General features: G+C 38.9%; 1 long non-coding RNA gene across 1 annotated transcript in view; it reads right to left on the bottom strand.

The window, feature by feature from the left end:
• Positions 1–16,447, bottom strand: part of LOC127375972 (uncharacterized) — a 48,587-nt gene extending 32,140 nt beyond the window's left edge. The window contains exon 1 of the long non-coding RNA XR_007887474.1: positions 16,413–16,447. This is a non-coding gene — a long non-coding RNA (uncharacterized LOC127375972). The remainder of the gene's footprint in view (positions 1–16,412) is intronic.
• Between the last annotated feature and the right edge of the window lie 1,859 nt (positions 16,448–18,306).

The following is an 18,306-nucleotide window of genomic DNA, read 5'->3' as shown; positions in this document are numbered from 1 at the left end:
ATTACTCTTTTTTTAGACTTGTTAAAATCCAAATATAGAAAATTGCAATAAATTGTACACTGCTCTACAATACTATAGTAGCACAGCCATTGCAATGGAAGAACTAACTGCATGTGGGGAAGTGATAGTGGGGAGAGGTGGGGGGAGAGGAGAAGGGGGATGGGGGGCTTAGGTCCATCCCCACAGTTAGCTCCCCACAACAACACTTAATGACCCCTGTACTTCAGCTGAGATGAGACACTCCATCCACAGAATTATCTGAAGGGCGCTATGTTTGAGAAAATTATCTCATCCTAAGAGACAAAATTGCAGGGAACTTACAATTACAATTAGCATACTTTGGTCCTTTGGTGCATTTTAAGTAGGCAAACCAAATAACTGACCACAACAGATTCAGCCTTGCACACAAGATTCATTAGCAGTTCTGCATTTGCTAAAAAATTGATTTGTTACTGCGCCAAGCACAAGCGCTAAATTATATTGCCATAATGAATCTGACTGTGAGGTCCCTGCTCTTTTCCTTAAATCTTAAATCTTAATGTATCCAGCAGGAACACAGGGCAGGTACATCAATGAGGATTCTAAGCTCCTTTTGAAAATAGTTCACTTACAGAACCACTAATCACTAGGTCTGGAGCCTATAATGATTACTTAAAAATAATAATAATAATAATAATAATAATAATAATAATAACACATTACATTTATAGAGCGCTTTTCAAGAAACTCAGCCCCAGGTATGAGGCTTGGTCCTCAGTGGTGGAGACAGGACGTTGGCATCAGAGGAGCGGAGGCTTCGGGAAGGAGTGTCGCGATGGAGCAGGTCTGCAAGGTAGGAGGGGGCCTGGTTGTGGAGGGCTTTGTGAGTGAGGAGAAGGACTTTAAACTGGATCTGTTGTTGGACAGAGAGCCAGTGATTGATACCAGATCAATATGCAGAAAGAACTGCCCACTCATAAAGAGATACAGCATGTCACCCTAAGAAAGTCCCTACTTAATAACAACTGCACATTATATATACCTTATATATAATCTGTGGTACATCAACACTAGCAGAAACTCAACCTCTCTTAGCATATCTAAGTACAGAAAAGGAGAAAGTTGACCAAGCTTGTTCAACTGTCAATTGGGACAATTCTTCTTTTTGGTGTCCAACTAATGAGGGCTAATTTAAAAGTAGGCCTATCCTAATTTAAATAAAGAGAGATAATGTAATAAAAATAAAAGCAATTTTAGAGTAGTTTTTTCACAGTAGTTAAAATGTAATGCATATTATGTCATTTATCTTATGTATGATTCAATTGTTGAAAGGATTTGCATGTAAAACAAATATGACAACTAAATAGATTATCCTGCATGTTTCTAGTCCTACAGTCAGTACACTGCACTAGAGTTTCCAGACAAGCCGGAATAATGCTTTAGCTTTATTTTCTGCCTCTGTGTTTAAATGTAGCTCCCAGAGATCCCTGAACTCCCTCATTCGCATCTCAAATTTATGATGATTAATCTCTCAGCATTCAACCTTGACAGGAGTTATTCACAGCTGAAGAGTTACAAATGTGCTGAAGGCATATGCATCACTGGCTCATGTGACCATCTATTGCATTTTCCCCTGACCTAATTGCCTTACATTTCTCCATATTCAATACAAATTCTCTTTGCTGCCAGATGACATCCATTGTCTTGCCACTGTGCAAAGACATGAAGATTGGTTCAAGATTCTGCTCATTATTAGGTCTCTGCCTCTGACTATGCAATACAGCAATGGAGCAGCAAACTCTCTCTCTCTCTCTCTCTCTCTCTCTCTCTCTGTCTCTCTCTCTCTCTCTCTCTCTCTCTCTCTCTCTCTCTCTCACACACACACACACTCACTCAAAGACAGCAGGAATCAAGATTTTACAACAGCTTTGCTATACCTTCTGTCACCTTTATTGTACATTTGTCTTAAAAGTAAAAGTCAACATTAACATTTTCAACATACCAGATGATGAATTGTTTTGAAACTATCTATTCCAGTGTTTTCTTTTTACACCTGGTGCCACCTCATGAAATATTACACTCCTATGACTGATGTTAAAATATGTGTCGGCTGACCCTATTCAGCTATGGACAGTTCACACAGGAGGCAGGTTTTTCCTAATAAGAGGTTTATTTATTGTTGACTGTTGTTGAAACCTGACAAGAACCAACTCAAGAACCAGTACTTATCTGGTGGAAAAGGGGCATCCTGGTCCACACTTCTCTTCCTAATAGTTCCTGTTTGGAGCCTTGATTGTGGTGTTTTTGAACCATGAACTTTATCTCCACTTACCATCTTACCATGACTTTAGCTCCTAACTAATCATGGATGTATGAACACGACTATGTAGCAGCCTGATATTTAAACAAAATATTACAGGAAACGCAAAACTTATTTTAAATGACATTTCAGTAATCTCTAGTAGCTTATGTATTTTAATTCAAAATTGTAATAGTATCATGTGTTTTTAAATTAATTAATTAATTAAATTCCTCTGTGTACCACTAGAGGCAGCTTGCATACCAACATACCACAGTTTGAGAACCAGTGATCTATCCCATAATCTGTGTGCACTTCATGAAAGCTGTTAATTGGACTGCTCCTGGTATCTGTGGGCTCTTTCCAGAGGTGGCACTAGTGTCATTAATTGTCAGGTTTTCAAACTTTCCAAAACAAACCATAATGTGTTTTTGACCAAATGTAATGCCATGATAAACACCAAAAGAGTAATAGTTAGTAGTATATCAAGTAAACACAAGGCAAACATTTGTATTATTTTGCCAAACTTACTCCATTTTAAGAGCACAATTCATCCTAGGAATTCAATTTACATTGGACAAATCTGCAGTGCCAACGTTCAATATCAGTACAAGAAATGAAGCGTGTCCTTTGTGTAGCAAACCAGAGGCTAAGGGTGTGGAGGACGGGATGGTAGATGAACGTGTCGCACATCTGGCTTTGGTTGCTTAGACTAAAGTCAACCTTAATTGTCAGGTAGTGGCAACATGCAGATTAAAAAAACAACAACTGACATTTGAAAAGACATAGTATGAAACCATGGCCCTTTCTTTTTCCTTTTTTGTGACTAACCTCATTTTCACAATGACTAAATTCACCTTCATTTTTGTATATTTTGACATACTGTATATTGGCCATAACAAAACATGTTTTGCCTTTGTAAAACATGCAAAAATCCAAAGTGATCTTAGAAGGAAATAAGGATGTAAAGAGATTTACGGTGGGATACAGCTTTTTCTCATAGGCTTCCATACTGTTGTGCAATAGTCCACGAAAACTACTTAGTTAGGTATAGGAAAAGGATCATAGGATCGTAGTTTCAGTCAAAGTAACTATGATACTTTACACAAGTTAAGTTACGTATGTTAATTTAACTAAGATAAAATAAAAGAGCTTTGGCTTTGGGTTTCACACAGCAAACTAATAGCGGCCTCATGGTAGAAAGTTTATGTGACCCATAGGTATGTTTTCATGTTTTCAAGTCTATATTCATCTGAAAATAAGAATTGTTGTGTCTTTTTTAGCTTAGAACAAGCCATTTTTAATTTACAGACCAGCATGTTTTTACAGTAGCCCAGAACAGACAAACCAAACACTGGCTCTACATAGAGCTGTTCATCCTTTTCGCGGCTTTCACAGCTACAATAGTTTCTCCTTGGAAGGGAAGTTGAAGTGAGAGAGTTGAAAGATACAATATTGGCTGGTTATTCATACACTATTTGGTGATACCAGGCTGGTTTGACATGTACTGTATGTTAAACCTCATCTCTTCAGTATTCAAGCTGTACTGTTCATTAACCTAAATAAACTAAAAGCTCAGTGTGCGGTTGCCAAAATAAGAGGAGCACTGTGGTGGACCTGAGCAGTCTGGCCAAGCATGCAGTAGGGTGAACGACTGCAGAACATGATGAAGCAACAGTTGAAAACTAGCTAGCTGAGCACACTTGGGGCAAGGCATGCAGCTGATACTTTATATGTTGTGGCTGTCCGTAGCTGGTACAGCCATAAGACTCAGTAGTGATTAAGTCTCTTGAATCTAAAACAACTGTACCAGTGCACATTCATACATACCTGATATAAATGCCACAATAATACTGCATCTTTGTGTAATATTCAAGCTATGGCTTTTCATTATTATCAGTGAGGCTGTAGCAGCCACCATTATATAAATCAAGCAGGAATATTTGTTCTCATGATGAAGACAAATTCAAAGCATGTACCATCAGGGATTTCTATGTGTGCTCCCTGTATTTCTATCCTTTTTCACTGCATTTGCTGGTCAGTTGCTATAGCAACCCAAGCAGAGGAAGGCTAGTGTTTAATTGATCCACTAATGCATTTAGCTGCACACTCACCGCTAAGTTGCCTTTGTTTCCAGGTCACATTTTAGGGACAGGCATTTACATAAAAGCATTTGCTGTTGCCAGAACCAATCATTATAAGCAGTTTTTACTTTTTGTCCATTGGCAACAAATGTGGTGTAAACACTGACTATTAAAAGCTACAATATTGCCTCATCAGGGAATTATTATAATACTAATGCTGGTGGGAAACATAATAAGTTTGGCAGGCCCTTTCTCCAAACAGTCAGTAATATGGGGAATGCTAATTAATAGTTGCATTACAGACAAAAGCAATCCCCAGTCACCATTAGACCACTATATCTATTATATACTTTTCAACGTATGCAGTGCCAGCCACAAAAACATCTGAAAATAACCAACAGACAGGGAAGGTGACAGAATTCTAAGAAATGCTTTGACTCTGCTTTAACCTTTTGATGCATAACAAAAATATGTATCAATTTCCTATGTTATTTCATGCATGGCTGGGTGTTTCTTTGCTATATTTAAATAAATTTATTTTATCATTTAATATTCCAGATATTCATTAGATACCTTGTTTTGTTTTTGTTTTTTACCACAAATAATTATTTTTATTTTTCCTCTCTTACTGTATGAACAAACATAGGGTTTGTTCTTCTACACAAATTTTACATACATGGGTCAAAATTATATTTATAAAATTAGACTAAAATAGAGATGAATCTGGTAAATAGTTTTTTTTATTGTGATAAAATGTTAGAATTTGGAGAGGCTCCCTCTGAAGCTGAAGGTAAAGCATTAAGCCACAAGGTGAGGTAACATGCTGTGGATGTATTTGCCCCATGTCACTTGAAGCCAAAAGACTGTGTGTGCACGATGTGACCAAATCTCACCAGCCATTACTGCAATTTGGAGAAAATTGACGGCATCATAGAGGCAGGCCAGTGAAAAGCAGAAAAGTGTAAGACTGAGTAATTCCCCTCAAAAATGGGACAGCATGAGCGGGTAAGTGCACGGTGCTTTACAAGTCCCCAGCAGATTCCAGTGTATACAGTAAGACATGAGGGGTAATTATTAATTATCCCAGACAGTAATGCTGGAATAGATAATTATGTGACAAACATGACATCTTCAGTCTTGCCGTTAAGTGATGAATGTCATGAGGAGACTGCAATTATGTCATCTTATTCATACGGGAGTATTGTAATTGCAAAATTAAAAGCACTTCAGCTAATTTTGGCTTATTCCTCAGAGTCTAGTCTTGAAGATAGGCTTGTAATCACTGAAGCACACAGGAAAAATAGACTGCTGTGCATATTTTACATTGAAAATATCAAGCCTGGGATAGAGCCACCAGAGACTCAGTGCTGACAGTAATGATTCAGACGTACAATGTAAATCAGCATAAAAATGCGGTGCAGCTGTATACATATACATACAGCTAGTATATACCTTACTAGACATCACTGCCAAATTAGTTTTTTAGCCTGTCATGTTCATATCTACATTCAAAATGCATATCTTTATTATTCTTCCTTGTTCTTCTGGACACTTCAGTTCAGTTTTTAACATGGGTATTGTTTGGATTTTATCTTTACTATAAATTCATTTTACTGTGCAAAAGATTGTAGCCATTTAATCACATTGTACACTTCTTTAGTATGTCTAACAACATATTTGTACTAGATAGCTAGCGTTGCCCACTGCTGGGGCCTAATGTGGAGCCTAATGTGGGGTGTGGCCTAGTGCTGACATAGGGGGGAGGGTCTGATGATGCAGACATGGGTGATATTACAGAGGTATGACTTATCGCCAGTACTGAGGGTGGGGCCTGATGCAGTAATGGGACTGGGTAAACTGCCAAACCTGGAGGGGGGGGACAAAATTATATTTATATATCCACTTTTATCCAAACAATTTTGCAACTTTTCTATGGTCATATTTATGCTCTGGCACTAATTCAGAGAATGTCTGCATAAATTATTTTAATGTAATTTAACCGAAATCTCTCTCCAAAAGCTCTTTTGTTGCTTAAACCCAACCACAGACATGAGTCTGGACACAAACATACAATCGTCTCTGAACATAATCCAGGCAATGGATTATTATTATTATTGTCCTGCAATCCTAGAAACACATTTGGTGTACCAGAAAAATTGTATGTAAACATAATCTTTAGGAGACAGGGTTTGGACAAAAGGAACAGACGATCAAACTGCTAACAATATGTTCAGTGTACAAGCCGCTCTGGATCCTTAGCCACAGCTGCTCCATGCACAAAACTTACTTGTTCTTCACTTATCCCATATTTCAATTAAAGCTTCAAGTGGTTATCAGGATTTAAACCGTGATCTCCCGCTCTTCAGGTGGGCACTTTAGCCCTATGTAGCTGCTGGTGCTGGCCCATGCCCAAGACATTTAACAGCACTCCGGCGTAACTATATTTCTTTGTTAAAATGTAGAAGTTTAACCCCCATAAATTACAGTTTTGGGGGTGTAATTTTTGATTGATTGGGGGTGCACTGTCCAATGGCACTTAAACAGAGACAGAATATTCATTTACATTCCCTTTATGCACTGTTTCTCCCGTAAAGGACCAGTTTGTAGGATTTAGTGGCATCTAGCGGTGAAGCCTTCCAAGTGTGTAGGAGAAACTATGGAGGCCACAAAAGGCCATATCTAGAGCAAGTGTTTGGTTTGTCAGTTCTGGGCTAGAAACATGGCAGTTCAACGTGGCGACCTCTATGGAAGGCGACCTGCTCCCTCTTTAGATAAAAACATTCTTAAGTAACGGTTCTTATTTTCAGGTGATTATACACTAACGAAAAAGTAGAGGGTTGGAAACAGTATGCCTCAGGAATAAGTTAAAAGAAGAACAAGTAAAAATAGACACCCCCTATTTTCTTTTTATTTTCTTTTTTTCATTTATTTCACTAAATGAAGAAATACATAATTTTGTGGTATTTTAAGTCACTACACTGCTATTGCACATCCAGGCTGCTAGATGGTGCATGGCGCTTTTGTGAGAGAGAATAGTATCGCTGGCATACACACAGGAAGAATAAATCCTCCTGTCATGAGGTAAACATCAGCTCAACCTGTGTGTCTCTTCTATTCTTAATCACAGGTCAGTAAATATGACATACATTGAGTGTATATGTGTTAGTTTTCAAGAGTTGAACATGTACCTTATTACCATTACCATTACTATTACATGGACCTTTAAATCCACTGCCTTTCATGTGAATTAAAAAATAAATAAATAAAAAAAAATGATGAATACAAGAATACTGTGCCCTTGACAGTGCTGATCTAGTTGATGGAAACCCATGTTCATTTGCATTTACTTTTTCTAACATTTTGGAAATTCCCTTAAGGGCTGCACAACATTTACAAGGAAACACAGCTAATGGCTGTGAGAATAAAAAAAAAAATTCCTAAGGGCTTTATCAGTAGTATTGCTGGGGTAGAAGCACTGAAATGATGTGGATCAAGACTTGAAACTGGGCACTTCACAGCCATTTATTAGGTGCAATTACATCTCAGCAGCCCATGGTTAAGCTGATCATATGCTCTGTAAGTGCCCCACTCTTGTTGACTTCCTTTAAATGTCTATTTTTGGCAATTAGTTTCAAATCAAAAGAATCAATGAAAAGGGGCATCCATCTAGTCCTCAGTCCAGGACATAAAATCAATAGCTTTCAAAATAGTTCTGAAAGCCAACATAAAAAAAGGCTATTTACATTCCATACTCTTCTCTCAGTGAAAGCCTGCTAAAATGAACATTGCTGTCCTTTTATATGTATACAAAAAAATGCTTCATGTTATGCTCCTTTGGTTTTGCCCAAAGAGCATTTTTTTTGGCACTGAGGTGTCCGCATTAAGGGAAAGGCTTGAATTGATTGTGCACTGAGGTGCAAGTGACAGAAGTTAAATGTATCCGCTGGATGGTGTCTGTGATGACTGCATCCCACTACCATTTTGTCATGCTGCACGGTCCAACTCTAGAGGCCGGCGGCTGCTATTGAGCTATTGAGGATCCTGATTTAACCAGGCGTGTGGCTTTTTTTGGGAGTTGTAGGTGCACATGGGATGCCCCAGTTGAAGGGTCCCAGGCTGATTGCTGGTTACTTGGGTTTGATTGGTTCTGCTTCTCTCCTGACAATGGGACTAAATTCATAGGACGGCACATAACGGAGAGGGATTGACCATATTGTCCAAAGGACAGTAACCAAAGCAAAGGATGAATGAGGGCTTGTGATTTGTAGTTAGTAGAGAACTTGCCATGATTGTAGTGACTTCTGGATCCTTCTCTTGTCCCCAGGAAATAAGTGGATTTTTTTTATGTTCTTATTTCCAGTGTTTTTTCTCCCTCTCTTTGTCCCACTCACAACTGTTCCTTTTCTAGTCTGACTACCTGAAAATTAATTTGCTTAATCAATGCATTAATATTATTCAATTTTCACAAAGTTTGGGTGTTTTTTCATTAGCATAATTAATCTAACCTGAATAATGGTTAGCCCTCAGATTCCCTGACTTACATGTTATTCAAGAGAAAAGGTGTTACATGTTAAATTGTAAATGGACTGTACTTATATAACGCCCTTCTAGTCTTCCAACCTCTCATATACCGATGACACAGCGTCAGGAGAAATTTGAGGTTCAATATTTTGCTAACTAGCAGTTTTTTTTCAGCAGCCTATGAATCCATAAAAGTTAACGTTTAAAGCAAGGTATCCCTTTTAAACTGCAGGACACAATAGAGACATGTTTTTTTTTTCACCTGGAGTTCTTCTGTTGCTCTTATATCCAAGGATCTGTCTGAAAGACGGAGAGCATTTAATCCACCACATATCAGCCACAAGCTTCATTAGTTCTTTGTTGCTTGTAGTCTGCTGTACGCAATGGAATTTTTGTTTGCTTTGTTCATATCAAATTAATAGGAATTCTAGCCACAGAATGTGAGTGTTTCCATCTTCCAACCTAGCCTCCTGCTTGGTGACATGCACTATTACAAAAAGGATGTGATTGGATTGTTGGATTTCAAATCTTATTATTATTACTGAAATGTATTAGTGATTTGTAACACTACTTGTTACTGGGGAAAGTAATAATATTACTGTAATGTTATTACTAATAATGCGTTACTATCCAACACTGCAGACTTAGTGTTAAGTAAAACCAAAAGGCCATTTAGCCAGATGTTAGTTCTATCTGTAAGTAGGAGACTGAACAGTGTCAAAGTGCAACATGTAGTATGCCCTGTCTTCAGCACAATACCTATTCTCCCAATAGAAGATATAGAAGTAATGTTGATGTGTTGTATTTTGACAGAAATGCACTTGAACATAAAATGTGAGTGAGAGTCTCAAAATTAGCAGCATACATACACTACCTGGGATGTAAAATATGAATATTGCACTACTTCTGCAGAACTAGCTAGAGATAAGGAACAGATTTTGTAATAATCTGTCTTTGCTTTCTTGTTGTCAGTCCAGGCTACAGAGGAGAAAAAACATTCACATGGAGGATGCAGATTTTCCAAGCAGGGAAGGAATTAGTTCTCTTGAGATGATATTGAATGGACATTTCCTTACTGCACTACCTTTCCAATTTCCTCTACCTTCTGCAGAAAGATTTAGTTAATTTGTTTGGGGGAAACAGCAGTTAAATCTTTTGCTCATGATGCCAAGCTCAATTTATCTTGTCCTACACTTGCTTGTGAAGACTACATTAAAACATATCGTTCAGAGCAAGGAAAACACAACTCTGCTTACATGCTGATCATTTAAGCTTACCTGCGAGACCTAAACCAGACATGAGATGGGATTTTTATAATCAAAAAATATATATTTTAAAGGGTTTGTGAAATGCTCAGTATAGGATTGTGAGTGTTTTTTTTCCCTTTCCTCCATGTCCTTTTTAATCAGTACTGGTGTCACTCTTCCTACAGGCTGATGATCACTGCGGTATTTGACAGTTTGTGTCTGTGGAATTAAATAGAGACGTGATTTGCATGTGACATTGAGTGTTTTAGTGCTTCAAATTGTATCTCCCTAGAATTAGCATGCAGACAAGCCTATCTGTATGTATGCAGCTGCTGTGAGAGGTTCAAACCACTGCTTTGTGTCGGGGCAAGAGGTTATGTAGAGACTAGAGCCAACCCTCTTCTCATCTCGACACTTACCTCCCTCTTTTGTACTCCAGAATTGATGCACTCAATAGTACAGTAGGTTTTCTTTTAATCTAGCTGAATTGATGCCACTGCTTTTTGTCCACCTTAGCTCCGGGTTCAGAATAGATGCTCTCAATGGTGGGTGCTCTTTTGATATCATCAATGAATCTTACCCCCCACCCCCCAAACTTTTTGAAGCACGAATGTACAACCTACAAGAAGTGTAACATTCGCGTTTGTATTGCGTGCGCAGCAATAATCATTTAAGACTTCTTCAAGTATTTCTTTATTTTTTTCTTTCAATCAGAAAAATGTTATCTCATTCTCTTTCAATCAATTCTCACCCCAAAGCAGCATTCAGACACCTATTATATTTCAACTCAATATGATGCTCTCACTCTAAATCAATTTTGTGCCTCAGAGGTTCACTTCACTTCTCAAAAAGGGAACAGGGAAACTCTCCTGGACGACTGAGGTAATTCTGAAATGTTCTTGAATGCCTTTTCACCTTGTGCTGTCAGTAACATTGACAATGATTCTCTCAGATGTGAGACGAAAGAAAGGAGAAGCTTTGCCAAAGTGCCTTTGAAAGTGACTTGTAGGACCATGTCTACACTTTTTTTGCCTTGTGTTACTGCAGCCAGTTCACTTCAGTCATGGCTTTGTTTCTCATGGAGTGCAGTCAGGACTGTGTATTACGGAGGTAAGTCCTGCACCTGCAGTGAGTAAGGGAAGGTAAGGTAAGGTGAGTACATCATTCATGTACATGAACGTAAACAAGGTGGCGTAAATTGAGGCTTGAGTTGATCATCTCAGTTATCCTGGGCTGCCTGAAACTGCTCCAGAAAGGTATGGAGCAGAAACTCCACACTCCACACACAGCAGGTGTGTATTAGCTAATGTACATACAGAGGCAGAGGAACACATCCATCAGCTGTTTGTGGGTTACAGACACAGGAAGCAATAAAGTGAAGCAAAAGTTGTTGTTTAGTGTTGTTTTTTATTACCTAATCATCATTATTATTATACCATCACCTTAAATTGCTTGTCACAGGAGAAAGTGTACATTGAAAATAGTAAAAGAGCTGCACATGAACAGCATTTGTTTGAGATACAGAAGTAATAATTTAAAGTTTTACTTAGACTTATCAAGTTTGTGTGAGTTTTTTGCCTTTAATATTTTAACATTCTCAAGTGAATTTAATCTTGTTTTATTTTCATCCCAGGCGTATTGGTTTTTAATGATTAATAGTTTTTAAAGTCGTTAAATATATTAATAATGATTGCATACAAATTATCCTATCACCTGCCACAAGACTGATGAGAAACTAAACACTGATCTGCTGGCAAATGCACACAAATTGCCAGTAGTAGCCAGAAGGGAATATATTGGTGAAAATGTGAAGAAAAGCATTTATCTAATCATGTCTGAAATCACCCGCTGAGCTATAAAATCAATAAATGTGTTTTTATCCCCACAGCTTATCTTGAGACTTTAACATTAACCTTACATTAACCCTTACACAAGCACTTAATTGCACCTCAGTCAATAATGTTAATTGAGAAAAGCGTTTGCTTTACTTTTAGAGATATGTGTATTCATGTTATGGTAAAGTGGTGATCTTTGGAAGGGGCTATTAGAAGTTGAGAAAGCTAATACAGAGTGACATTTTTCATGCTGAGATGAGTTACAATGCTGAATGTGTTTCTTTGCACTACTCTGAGTGAGAGGTCAATGCCTTTTAGGACAGTGATACCAAAGTGATGGGGATACCCTCTGTCTTGCCTTAACCTCCCACTCTAATTTGGCCCAGTGGAATACAACAAATGGTGTGCATAATTGAACATTACTTCCCTGATGATTTCTGGCAGGCCTGGCGGGGGTTCTCCCAGGTCAATACTTATGTCACTTTAAGGGGAAAAATGGGACTAATTTTGCTCTTTGATCTCTCTTAAATGATATTAGAGGCCAAGAATCATTATCCGTCTTTAAGGAAAGTAACACGGAGAGAGTGACTTAGATATATAATTTCACTACCTTAACTTACAAGACAGTATGCTGCTGTATTCCTACAAAGCAAAACAGACATAGCAATATGGGCAGGTGATAAAGTGTCTAATATAATATATTCATTGCTTTCACCTGGAAATAATAACAACACTAATGATAATTATAATGTATAATGTTACCAAATCCTTTCTGGTTATATCAGGGTAGTCCATGTTTTTTCATAATCAACATACTACATTTATCTATGATCATGCAGCATTAGGATCCATGGCCATTATATTTATATATTATTTGTCTCTTTGCGTAACTGATAATTCTGTGCAAATTGACAAAGACAAGCAGTATGACTTAATGACTTGTGCATGAACTTTACTTTTATTATTCATTATTATGAACTTTATTATCTCGCCTTGCCTGTACCACAGCCACTCAAACAATGAAGCAATTTCATCAACACATCCAACAGTGTGCTTTGGAGACACTGACGATGAATGGGATTTAATGGAACTACTGGTTGCCACACAGCATGCATTGCTTCCGCCTTCTCTGATGACAACAGAAGTCTATAGAAAGTGTCGGAACTCTCTTCTTCAGTGGGTCTGATGTCCACATCATGATATGACATCAAACACTGTGCAGTCAAGAAAGCATTTTTCCCCAAAAAAACTAATTTATGTTATTTCCTTTTTATGTTTGTATTCTATAAATAACTCTAAATAGTTATGTTCCATCACAGACATAAATATCATATTTAATTGGGAGGTACTTATGTACTAAAAGGGTCACAAACATTGTTTTGACTTCATTAAAATGGTACAATCCAATCTTTGAATTGTAAAGAGAGCACTGGTGCGACATGTAATATAAAATAAAATGTAAGGCAGTCAGCCAGAACAGGTCTCAAGTACCCTATGGTATAAAAACATGTCCAATGCTAGTTGAGATGACTGATTGACTGGCTCTACAGCCTGCAGTGGGTTGATTTGGTTTGATTTCAGTTCATTTAATAGAATGCTGTACACAGTCTTTCCCATCCACAGCATCATTTAAATGTGGATGAAGTCATTTATTTTTACCATGTTGGGATCTTATTTCATGCAAGGAAGAAAGTTTGGCAGCATGATTCATCACAATTTCCCCAAATGCCACTTGCAAAAAAAAGTAACAATGCAATTACTGTGTCAGACAGTAGGAAGAAATTACTTCAGTTTACAGAGGGCTCTGTGACAGGTGCATTGTGGGAGAATTGATTCTTACATAGGGGGTAAGTGAATTGTCATTACCTGTCTGTTTCTTATGACACTTGGCTGGGTGCCATCTGATTTGTTACAAGAGTTTTGAATTGGCTTGCTGCCCTCGCTTCAGCTAGCAGCCGACTCTCTCCAGATTAGCAGAGGAAAGATATAAACCTTCTCTTTACAGGTCAAGGGCTTAGCCACTCAGAGGTTAGACATCAGTCAAGCAGGGTGTGAGATTTGTGAAGTTGAGCAGCAAAAATTCAAGCGTGATAGATGTTTGCTTTTTCTCTCTGCTTATTCAAACATCACAAGAGGTGGATGGAGGGGAAAGAAACAAAAAATAAGAAATGTGGGGTGTCTGCTCTGCTTGGAATGGTCGTCGATTCATTGTGAAAAACACGGCAAGAGGGATCAATACAATATATGTTGCCTCCATTAGCTTGATTAAAAAGAGGGATGGATGAAGGCTCCGAGCTAAACAACTTTATTCCATGGATTATACCGGGATAAGGGCTTTGGCTATAAAGAACCACAGATTAAGATCAGACAGGGGAAAGGAAGAAGATCACTGCAGTCAGGGAGCAGGACCAGCACCAGACTTTCAGGGGCCCTATAAGCAGGATTGGACTCACTACCCCTTAAACAACCAGCACCACATTGTTACTAATATGGCAGTATGTCTTCCAAACTATCCATCATATGGTGACAAAACAGTCTACACTTTATGGCCAAAAATACGTATGATATATGTATGATTATAAAATGTATCATTATTTTGAGTAGTATTGCTGTTGTTGATGTTCCATTATTATCTCAAATAATTATAAATACATTAAAGCTGCAGTATATATTTATAAAAATAACTTTTTGGCATGTTTGCTGAAACCTTCTCTATCCCGATAGTAGTTAGTGAGACAGATAATCTGTGGAAAAAATCTGGTTCCACCAGCTCCGCCTAGTGCTCTAATAGTATTTGCTAATTTCTTGGCTGCTTGTTTGTTTTCATTCCAACATGGTGGATTCTTACAAATACCATTAGGAGAACTATGAGGAACCAGAGGAACCTGATTTTTTCACAGATTATCTGTATCATGTACTACTGTCAGGATAAAGTGTTAGAAATATGTATAGCAAACACCCTCTGCTGATTGAAACCTGGCTATTACAAATTCCTTCCACTACTGGCTGATTTGGAATCGTGGTGACGCATGTGGTGGCAGTTCACCAACCTGTGTCACCAACCAACCTGCACACTTCTCTTAAACCTTTCTCAACTCAAACAATGGCTAGCTACATAGTCGTAGCCTGACACTCCCCCACAGACACAAGAGAGCTGGCCTCTCAGAGCTGCTAGCTTAGCTAACGTTACAACACAGACGGCCGTAAATGTGTTTCTTGTGGTGTTCCTCCTACGTCACACACTCTGTAGCCACCTGGCCATGTCCCCTATATGATTGTTTCTGCTGCATTTGCTGGAAGTGAGGGAACTAGCATAATTTAGGGGTTTAATTACACTTAAATCATAAAAAAAAATGAAACCGGAGTATGTGCAAGATCTGATGGTTAAAAAATTTGATTTTGCATTGAGGCTCTTGGTATCCTTAGCAGTTTGGGAGGTGAGGGTGGGGGTTGGTCAGGGCTAAATGACTGAGGGGGCCCTAAATGGGACAGGGCCCCTGGATCATGTTGGGGATTATTGACCTTTCAAGCTCAGTTTGTGTGAACTGTTGTTGGGGCCAGAAGCAGCTGCTTAGTTGACACTGTCAGGTCCTACTCTGTCAGGAGGGAGGATGCCAGATGAGAGAGTGCAGATGAGAAGCTGGGGAGGGAAGAGAAAATCCATAGAAAGCGAAAGCTGTATAGCAGTGGGGATATGGGGTGAAGTGGCAAGGTTGGCAGGTAATGCAGTTGATACTTTGCAAAGTGCTCGCTGGCCTCTAATTGGCCTATCGATGGCACTAATCACACTCAGCAAGAGGCGGCAGGTTGCAGCTCACAGGACTGCAACACTTGATTTGGATGGAGGATAAGGAAGGCCCAGACTACATCGAGCCTCCTGCCACCTGCTGTCTGCAGCAGTCTCACAGGAATGTTACATATTTCACAGCTGGCAATAGATGTGTGCTTAACACATAGAATCATTACATCAAACACACTCTAACAAAGACTATAATAAGATTATTTTTTTATTTTGATGTTTCTTTTGATGTTTTAAAGGTCCAGTGTGTAACATTTAGAAGGATCTATTGGCAGAAATGTATGGGAATAATCTTTTGTATCTAGAGATGGCGCGGGTTTGCCTTCCGTGGAGTCCGCCATATTTCTACAGTAGCCAAGAACAGATAAACCAAGGCTATGGGAATGGTTTAGATATCCAATCCAACTTTATTTGTTAAGCACTTTAAAAACAACCAAAGTTGATCAAAGTGCTGTACAGGAGAATAAATAAGACATCATAAATGTAAACAGTGATGGTGATGAAGACCACTGTGAGGAATATAGACAGTGATGATGATAACACTGGAAAGTTCCCGTGGCAGATAACACGGACAAAGTCCGACGGCGACGAGCTCGATGTCCGGGCTGCAGACGCTCTTTCACACAGTCGTGCCCGGCGTTACACCACCTGTTGTTTATGAGCACGGCAAGTCCCCCTCCTTTCTTCATGCCGGTCGTGGTGGTGTCCCTGTCGGCTCGAACTGTCTGGAAGCCGGGAATGGTGACGTTGGAGTCCTGTTGGAGTATCTGCTCGTGTAGCCACGTTTGTAGGGTTTAAACCTCCTCTTCTTCATCCTCCGTTTAACCCCCGCTCTGCAGCCTCGCCGTCTCCTCCTCAGCTCCTCCGATTTGGAGGGTCTCTCTCCAGTCGGGATGCTCGGGTACCTCAGGGCGATCATCTGGTCGCGGGTATAAACAATGCGACTAGGAGCGTTCGCATTTTTTGCGGCCACTGTAGTGTCTCCTTTGCACTTAGAAGGGAAGGGTGAAGTGAGGGAGTTAAAAATCTGCAACTACACCACTAGCTGCCACTAAATCCTACACACTGAACCTTTAATGTTTAATGTGACCAAGTCATATTCTTTATATATGCTGTTTGTTTTTACTAATAAAACAGAATTTTCAGCATTTGGTCAAATCTGCAAATATCACAGATTTAATCCTTTAATTACTACTTTGAAGGTCAAGTGTGTAGGATTTAGCAGTATGCCAAGGTGTAGTTGCAGACTGCAACTCTTCGCTTCACCCTCTCCATCCAAGACCAAAAGAGAAAATATAGTGGCTGTGGAATTTGCTAAAAATTCAAATGCCCCTATCTAGAGCTGGTGTTTGATTTTTACATTTCATAGTTTTTTTTCACACTTTTTTCTAAGTCATCAATATGTATCAATGTGATTCCAAGCAGCACATGATGAGCAGAAAATCTGTTTTACCAATACCAACCTTCTGACATATTTATTTTACAGATGGCTACTTTGTGTTGTTTGGACTGAAGAAGCCTGCTGCTAAGTCAGGTAAATAGGTCGGATGTACAGCGGCACTGGCCTCTGTCCACAATGACCCGCAGAGAGATCAGAGTCTTTCATTCCTCTGACAAAAGTGTTGAGACTTTTTTTATTCTGGCCTGAAATCTGATCAGATGGAAGAGAGAAGTCCCCAAACATTGGGCCGCTCTATAAAAAGTGTTTCAGCTCCACATGAGGGGAGGACAGCTCTGATCTTAGTTAGGCTGCAGGACACACCCAGCCAGCAGAACAAACATGAGCACTGTCACTGTGTTTGGCATTTGAGATGACTGAAGTAACACAGTGCTGAGCAGGCACACAGGGAGTGACATCAACAAGGTCTGAGCAGTAAGGAACTTTCAGATGAAATAACTAAACTAAACTAAAATAATGGTTTGGAGGTGCAACCTAGCTGTAATGTTAAAGGTCCAGTGTATAACATTTAGGAGGATCTATTGTTAGAAATGGAATATAATATTCATAGGTATGTTTTGTATAATCACCTGAAAATAAGAATAAGTTTTTATTACCTTAGAATGAGCCATTTATATCTACAGATGTCTTAGGTTGCCTTCTATGGAGTCCATCATATTGAACCGCCATGGCTGCAGTGGTTCAGAAGGGACAAATCAAACACTGGCTCTAGATAGGGGCATTCATGTTTTTTGCACGTTTCACAGCCAACGCAGCTTCTCCTTTGTGGTTGGAAGGAGGGTGCAACAGGTGATTTGTTATTGATGTAATGTTTTATTTAATGCCTAAAATAGTATTCCTTATTGTTAAAAGTCCTGTAAAATAATAAGGAATGTCTGTAGTATATTGTAGATTTGATCTATGGCATGTCAAATATTTCCTTAAACAGTGTTGTCTCATGCTTTCATAATTTTTTCCTGATTTGGAAGAATTTGAATTATCACGTGAATCACGTGCAATGACGTGTGAAATGAATGAAAAGCAGAATCGATGAGATGGAGGAAAGGCTGTTCTGTGATAGATTAAACAATATTCGAGAGAAAA

The sequence above is a fragment of the Dicentrarchus labrax genome, unplaced genomic scaffold, assembly GCF_905237075.1.
Source record: "Dicentrarchus labrax unplaced genomic scaffold, dlabrax2021, whole genome shotgun sequence".
Classification (NCBI taxonomy): domain Eukaryota; kingdom Metazoa; phylum Chordata; class Actinopteri; family Moronidae; genus Dicentrarchus; species Dicentrarchus labrax.
The sequence above is the reverse complement of the archived record's forward strand: the minus strand, read 5'-3'. Positions and strand labels throughout refer to the sequence as shown.